Below are 8852 nucleotides of genomic sequence, written 5' to 3'. Positions count from 1 at the left end.
GGATTCTACAAGACTTAAGATAACATGTTGGGGATCTGAAAAATCGGAGATACTTTAGATTAAATATCGTGCTCCTAGAAGGCAAGAAAAACTAGATCAAGTGTTGTCAAGGGTTGCAAAGGACTAGACTTTCTAGAGAAGCAAAGAGCAAGGTGCAACAAAATGAAGTAGCAGAGGTAAGATACAGGTAAGTATCTTCTGTATATGCATGTTCATCTCTTAATTGCATTAGTTTATTTGTATTCTAATTTGTTGTTTTTTTTTTAGCACTGACATATGTTCTGTAGGATGAGGTAAGTTTTGCTATTACCATGTCATGGGTACTTCTTTGAAGAATTTTTGCAGGTATTATATATTCATCAAGAGAAGACTAAATGCATAATCTAATGTTATGAAGAGTGAGAAAGGGTAGCATGACAAGAGCAGCAATCAAGGTGTAGAACATAAGTAAGAAGTTCACCACATGAAGTCTTCAAGTGGGAAGCACTGCATACAATCATTGTACAGAGTCATTGTAAAAGCATCATTGTAAAATTTGTACAAGTTTCTATCTGCCAAGAGTTGAAGAGGCAGTGTCGGGAGGTCTGTTACACTAAAAAATGTCACCATGACTATTTACAGTTAGTATGGCTCAATCAACAGTCATGCTACCCTCTTAGGCAAGTCTTATGCCTCTGCTATCCATCTCAAACTCAAAGAAGAGAGAAAGTCTTGTAAAAAATGTGTTTATCTCTGGGGACGCAGATTCTCTCAAGCCTTACCTGCGGGGACGCTCACAATATTTACAAAGGCTACGTCCTTGGACGCTCTGTATGTTAAGGGACAGGTGCGTCCTTCTGTAAAAGGCAAAATGCGCAAGTTTCATCTTAAAAAAGTTACTTGTGGTTACTTCTAGAACTTTCTAGAGGTCGGTTTGATGAAATGGATGCGCCTCCAGTTGGTTCATGTATCCCTATTAAGGAGGAACTTATCCCATCAATAAGGGAGCTATCCCACCCAAAGAGGGGGATTATCCCATTGATGGTGGACCTGAATAACCTCTTTACAGCACTATAAATAAAGGCATTGGGCCAGAAGGAGGAGAGGTTGAAGCTATACATTTTCTTTGGGTAAATGCTGCAGGAATTAGGACTCCCATTTAGAACCTTGTGAGGAGAGATTGTCTTTGCTTGATTCTACTTGGAAGTGGGTGAGATTTGTCAAAGTAGAGGAAAACCCTTGATGGACCTTGGGAGGAACTTGCACAACACCAAGGCCAGGTTGTAAGAGTTTCTTTGTTTCGTTATTAATACAAGCTGGTTCATTTTTCTCAATAGCTTGTGTTAATGAGTTATTTCATGTGTTCCTTGGTCTGCATGTTGAATATATGTTTTATTATATGAGATGCAAGTGCTTGGTAATTGTTTGATTGTTTGTGGTTGCAGGAATTGATGTGAAGGAGGAGCTCATCCGGATCGGCAAGGACGGACTACAACAACAGCGTTTTGGAATAAGGTAAGCCTAAACACTTGTAGTTTTCATGTTTTAAAAGGTGTATTTAGAGAAAGATCGCTCCATTTTGTCTTGTTTGTCGCTAGAGAGTTTAGACTCCTAGGGAGGTCAGTTGTGTCCGCACAAACGACTTTTTCCGCCACGACAAATTGGCGACTCCGCTGGGGAATCCATTAATGTGAAAGTCTTTTCCTTTGTGTGAACTTTGCTCTGAGAAAATCATTTTTATTTTCTGGTTTTTGACTGTGAGAATTAGTATTTGGGTGGCTTAGCTTTAGATTTAGTTAGATTTGGTTTTTCTTAACTTTTCCAGAAGGACGCACCCTCTGAGTACTGCACAGTGCGTCTTTGGACGCGCTGTTGCCGTTTGCACAGAGCGGGCCCGCGCCTGTTCTAACGGGTTGCCTGCGTCTTCCTGTAAAAATTTAGGAAAACTCCATTTTTGCTTTAATTGCTTTTAGATTTTGTTTTTTCTTAGTGTTTTCTGCCCAGATCCTTTAGTACCCTGTCAAAAATTTTCACCTGAACTTGTTTCATTAGCATTCCTGCTTTTAGCTTTCATCAATTGGGTGTTTTGAGTCTCTTTTTTGAGAAATTCTTAATTTGATTTCCTTTGGTCATTACTTGGAGGTTTCTCTCAGTCTTTTCACAATTTTGCATCTTTTTGCTTTTGTTTTTGCAAAAAAAAATTTCCCCCTCATTCGCCGGGGGGGGCTAAATTGTGTATGAGTGTTAATCGCCTTTGAGTGTTTTTATGTTTTGATCTTTGGAACTCTCACCCAATTTTCTCGACTTGCACTTGATTGTTTCTTAGATTACATTAGAATCATCTTGTGTTTGATAATTCTCTTGCATAGATCACATTTGCATAATTAGAGTTCTCAGTTTCAGAATATGAATGAAAAATGTGCATAGATTACATTTGCATACTTTTCATGTGAATTGTGCATAGATTACAATTGCATAGTTTACATTCTGAAAAATCTATTGTAGATTTAGATCAGCTTTCTTTGATTTGAATTTACACAAAAAATAAAAATAAAAAAATGGTTTGGAATTGATTTGCATTAGTTTTTCTTGATAAAATTAGTGCATCAATTTTTTGCATTGTCGGAAGTGAATGGAAACTCTCTCCTTACTTTAGTTAGGATTCATCGAATTGAAAAGATTACATTATCATATTCGATTGCATTCAGTTGAGTCGGGTCATAACACCATTGGTTTCATCTCCATTTACCCCTTTGAGTAATAACAGCCTTAATAACACAACGCTTAATTAAAATTCATCTAGTAATTTTTACATTTCTAGGGCTCTGATACACCAACATAGCTTAGGCTAGTGTCTTGGAGTAGGAGAGTAATTAACTCTCCAAGACAGCAAAACCAAACAAGTAGCTTATCTTGAGTTAGAATCAAATACAATTGTTACATTTACACTCTGGGAAAGCTCCTCTTAAAGGAGAAGCACGAGCTCGTGTCCGAACCAGTGAGGGGATCAATCCTCCCTCGTTGGGAACGACGCCAGACAGTACGTATTACAAACGGTAAACCTCGGATTAACCATTGTCGAGGAGCCAGGGGTCACTTATCGGTAAACCTTGGATTATTGTCAAGGAGCCGGTAAGGGGATTGAGCTTGTTACTCTGCCCTTGCGTGCTGTCGGAGTTTAGACTGTTCCCCCAGGTGTACTTGTGGCCATTGGTAACCTTAGTGACCATTATCTTTAGGGTTCTACCCAAGGTGACGGTGGAGGGAAGATCCCACTGTACCTGGAGCAGACGTCGGTTATACTCACTTGGATTTTCTGGGGGGTTCGCTTCACTTCGAGACGGTTAAAGTGGAGGAACTTGTGCCGGTCTATTCATTAAGCAGGTTGCCGGGGTAACTGTTCCACCCACCACTTCTGTACTGAATTCGACGATGTTGGGCTTCATCACCAACTAGTGTTTTCGGTCTAGAAGGCTACTGTTTGTGTATGGTTTGACTCCTAGATTTGATAGCGCGTGTTAATTTGTTTGTTTTTACTTTTAGAGACCATAGGTGTGAATTGTGAATTTTAGTTGTTAAGTGTGAATTGTGAATTGTTAATTTTAGTTTTAAATTGTTAATAAAATTCACTGAAGTTGAATATAATGGCAAATGTTCCGGAATTTATCAACCTAGGAACCCCTCCTAATGAGAATCCTAGTACTTTTCCTTACTTTGGAAATGTTGGTCCTCCTTATATGGCTACTTTGTCATTACCTGGATTTACAATAGGTTTACCGATATGGTTATTTTCAACTTCGTTGGCCCAAAGTACTCCAATTGTTCCATCTCAACCGGATGCTTCACCTCAACAGAGTTCACCATCTCAACATCACCAACCTTCTGTTGACCCTTTACCTTCTTCGCCTAATTTTTCTTCCTCCATTTCTTCCTCTTCGCTTGGTAAAAGCCTTGATGCTAGTAACCAGGAGGCTAAGAAGAAGAAGAAAGGGAAGAAGAAGAAGAAGAAGAAGAAGCTAGATAAGAAAGAAGTCAACCAACCAACCATGGCTGTAAGTGTTAGTTGTGTTGAGGAAAATTCCGACATGCATCGTAAACCCAAATACCCTTGCAGGCTTTGTAAGGGTGACCACTTCCTTGTCAATTGTCCTAGTATTCCAAAGGTCTTGGAAGTATGGTCAGAAAAATCTCATCAACTTTCCGTTGATCCATCAACCAGTGATAGTCAGGTTCCTGGGAAAAAGGGTAAAGTTAGGTTTCCTTGTAAGTTATGCAAAGGGAGTCATCAAACTCACATTTGCCCTCACATGGATGAAGCCTCAACATTGTTGGAAAAACTTACTGGTCCACAGCAAGAATTTCCAACTGGTTACCGTAAACTTTCTCCCAACCTACCGTCAACTGACGGAGTGATTGATCTAAATTCAAGTACAGTCAATCACACTCTTCGATTGGAGAGTGAAACTCATGTCACTCAGGTTGATGATCCATTAGTTGATCAAGTGGTCGATTCAATTTCACATTCGATCGATCACACTTTCCCTTTGGAGAGTGAACTTCATACCGCTCAGGTTCTTCTTGTTACATCAGATTCTTCTATGCTGGGGGGCATTTCACCTGTTTCTACAGAACCCCCTCCAAGCAGTGAGGTCTTTTCCTTTGATTGGAATAGACTGACAGAACCTCGTCTTCCTTCCTCCATCCCTTTCCAAATCATTGTCAAGGCTGGTGGTAGGGACATACATCGTACTCAGGTAGATGAGGGTGCTTCTGTTAGTATTTTATCCTCAACTGTTTGGAAAGCTTTGGGTTCCCCTCAGCTTGCGCCTATTACGCAGAATCTGAAAGCTTTTAACCGAACCATTAGTGAACCTTTAGGGATCCTTCCTAAGTTTTCTGTTACCTTGGAAGGTAAAACTGTCTGTATTGATCTTATGGTAGTTCGAGGTCCCTTGGATTTCAATTTACTCCTTGGGCGAGACTATGTTTATGCAATGAAAGCTGTCGTATCGACACTCTTTCGCGTGATGTCTTTCCCTCACAATGGCAATATTGTGACTGTAGACCAGCTTTCGTTCCCTAGTCTTGTTTCAACTACCAATAATATGACACCCCTAAATGTTCCTGATTCTCAAGTGGTATCTACCCTACCACGGGTTAATTATGTGGCAACTGATCCCATGTTTTCAGTTACCAATGTAAGTGAGCCTCTCACTGGTTGCTCATCTTCCTTTGATTTAGATACGGTAATTGACATGGAAAAATCTATGGGATTACTTGAACACGATGTTCTTATCCCTTTTGAGTCCCTTGACATGTGTTCCTTCCAAAGAACTGTTCTTCCTTCTGATGAAGATCTCTTGGAAGCCATGATCAAGGTGTGTCCATTGACATGTCTTTCTTCCAGTTAGAAGCCATGCTCAATGTTCCGAGGAAAGTTCCTTTTACTGTGTCAACCTCGTTAAAAAATGAATCAGTTGACGAGGATAGTTTGTTCCTCTCTCAACCTCGTTAAAAAATGAAATTGGATGTTATGAGGAAAGTTCCTGTTACTGAGTCAACCTCATTAAAAAATGAATCAGGTAGATAGTAGGTTATATAGGAAAGTAGGATTAGTGAGGAAAGTTCCTTTTACTGTGTCAACCTCGTTAAAAAATGAAACAGTGTGTCCGAGGAAAGTTCGTTTTACTGTGTCAACCTCGTTAAAAAATGAATCAGTTAGTGCGAGGATAGTTCCTTGTCTTGTGTCAACCTCGTTTAAAAATGAAACAAGGATAGGTTATATAGATAGTCAGAAAGTAGGATTTTACGAGGACAGTTCTTGTTACTGAGTCAATCTCGTTAAAAAATGAATCAGGTATGAGGATAGTTCTTTTCTTGTGTCAACCTCTTTAAAAATGAAACAACTCCCTTTTCAAGTTAAATATTGAAAGTAAACCTTCATTTCATCCAGCCGGTTGAATGCAATGAAGCCTGGGGGGCATGTACCTCGCTTTGCATCATTATGCTGGGGGCATGCGAACTTTTTGAGCATAGTTCCTTGTCTTGTGTCAAGCTCGTTAAAAAATGAAACAAGGGTAGGTTAAGTAGGTAGATTTTAGAGAGTAGTCATGAGCAGAGTTCCTTGTCTTGTGTCAAGCTCATTAAAAAATGAATCAAGGATTTTAGAGCATAGTTCCTTGTCTTGTGTCAAGCTCGTTAAAAAATGAATCAAGGTTTTTAGAGTAAAGTTTTTGTTAGGTAGATTGTAGTGAGTAGTTATGAGCATAGTTCCTTATCTTGTGTCAAGCTCGTTTAAAAAATGAAACAAGGGTTTTGAGGATAGTTCTTTTCCTGTGTCAACCTCACTAAAAAATGAATCAGCTCCCACAAGTCTTTCCAAGATTTCGAAAGTAAAGCTTCATTCCATCCACCTCATTGAATGCAATGAAGCTTGGGGGGCGTGTACCTCGTTTTGCGTCATTATGCTGGGGGCATGTGAACCTATAACAAGCATCGTTTTTCGTTTCAAGCTTGCGTAAACATGAAACCGAATCCGAGCATAGTTCTTTTCCTGTGTCAAGCTCGTTAAAAAATGAAACAAATCCTCCTCTACTTGAGTCGAGAGTTTGACTAGATCTCATAAATGTTAAGTTGTATATTTAGGTTAGTTATTTCAGTTTCTTACAGTTTTAGGTCGAGTCTTTCAAACGATCTCGTACTTGAACCTTCATTTCATCCAACCAATTGAATGAAATGAAGCTGGGGGGCATGCGCTCTAGCAGTTATGCTTAGGGGGCATCAAGCACAGTTTTATCTCTGTTTCAAGCTTGTGTAAAAATGAAACTACTTTGAAGCATAGTTTTTCCCTGTTTCAAGCTTTTGAAAAAATGAAACCTATCTCGAGTCAATTTCAGTTATTTTCAGGACTCGTTAAACTCATGAAAATACCGAGATTATTTTGCTATCTTTCATTCTCGTAAAACAAATGAAAACGCCGAGTTCTTTCCGTCTTTTCCTGCTCGTAAATTAAATTGAAAGTCGGTCATATGAGTACATTTTTATCATTTTTTCAAACTCATTAAAACTTACGAAAAAATGAAAACCATGAGTATATTTTTATCATTTTTTCGAACTCGTTAAAACTTACGAAAAAGTGAAACCTTGGAGTTCTCTTTTAAGCCCTTTTCAGACTCCTAAAATATGAAAAGATTGTCGAGCGTTTCTTTTACACTCGTTAAAACGGAATTAAAAGACGGTCCCCTTATAGCTCTTTTCTGACCGAAAAATCAGGAAAAGATTGCCGGGTTTTTGTCGTTTCAAACTCGATAAGGAAATAAAACGACGTGTCCTTGATCGCTTTTTACTTTTCAGGTCAGTGGCACTAATTATGAAAGTACTCCTTGGTCGCAAGATCAAGCGGTTCCCCCAGGTATTATTTTATACTTTTTCGGGCTTGAGGGACACAAATGTACGAAAAAGTTCAACGTGGAGTCTCCTTTAGTTTTTTCAGACTCTCTAAAATTGAAAAACGCCGAGTTTCTCCTATACTGGGCTCGTTAAACTTTTACAGTAGAGGACCTGTTCAATTACAAACAGGAACGAACCACTCCTTCCTAGGGTTCGAATTTAAACTAGGTTGGACTCGTCCGAAGGATGAGCTTATAATCAAGCATATGTTATCCTCCTCAAGCTTGTTAAAAATAAAGAGGTACTTGCCAGAAATGGTGGGGGAAAAGAGAGAAGAATGAACCTGTTTGTTACCTTTTGTCTCAAAAGAAACTTTATTACCACTCTTGAACACGACACTTTTCATTCACCTGGGTTGGGAAATCTTTTACCTCACAGTTGATCAAACCACTTTGAAAGTCTTTAACCGGGTTCCGGGGATTAACTTTGAGTTATTCGTCACCAAGCCATCTGTCGTGTCGTTATGTGTTCAAGAGGTCTGCAAGCAAAACTTTCATCTGCAAAATACTTGTCTTCCATTTGACCATCCCTGAGTCAGTCCTTACAACAACATTTCTTCAACTTGAACAATGATTTCGTGTTGCGGGCTTCCCTGAAACGGGTCGCTTTCTATCGACATCAGCACACTATCTAGAGTGACTTAGAAATCGTCAGTACCTTGAAGTTTGCATGCATCAACGGCAGATTTCTCGCCTTTGACGTCAGTTTACATCATTGACTTTCGATCAAAGGATTCCGTGAAATGTTCGACATCAACTCATTTATTCACATCTCATGGATTGTACTGGGTACTTTGAGAACCATTGACATTACTGGTGGTCTCTCTCACGCTTGTTAACAGTTTACATCATCGACTGGTAATCAAGTGGTTTCTACCATGTTCGACATCAAATCATTTAATCACATGGCTAGAATCGTACCAATTCGGGAAGTAGAAGTGAAGACCCTGGATCTAGTTTCTACCATCCAGGCTGCGAGGAGTTTTGTATTCATTATCTATGTAGACTAATCATAAACAGATGGCTGCGTCCATACTGTGTCTACAAAAGTCTATAAAAATGATGTACTGCAAGATCATTCCTGTATCAGAGTAGTTAGTTCATTAGTTAAAGTTTTGAATCTGAGTATGGGAATGCCTACCTCAGTGATGATATAATCTTATACATGTATTTTGTGTTGAAAATTGCAGGTTCCAACCAGGTCATCCACAAGACAATCCTTGAAATGATAAAGCATTCCACCCTTCCTAGAATTACAAAACCCTAATCTATTCCAGGCTTCGCACTTTAGGGGGCAATCTGTTACACTAAAAAATGTCACCATGACTATTTACAGTTAGTATGGCTCAATCAACAGTCATGCTACCCTCTTAGGCAAGTCTTATGCCTCTGCTATCCATCTCAAACTCAAAGAAGAGAGAAAGT

Source organism: Pinus tabuliformis, chromosome 7 (genome assembly GCF_031772625.1).
Source record: "Pinus tabuliformis cultivar Carrire ecotype Pingquan chromosome 7, CPIR1, whole genome shotgun sequence".
Lineage (NCBI taxonomy): Eukaryota > Viridiplantae > Streptophyta > Pinopsida > Pinales > Pinaceae > Pinus > Pinus tabuliformis.
This window is presented reverse-complemented; position numbering follows the sequence as displayed.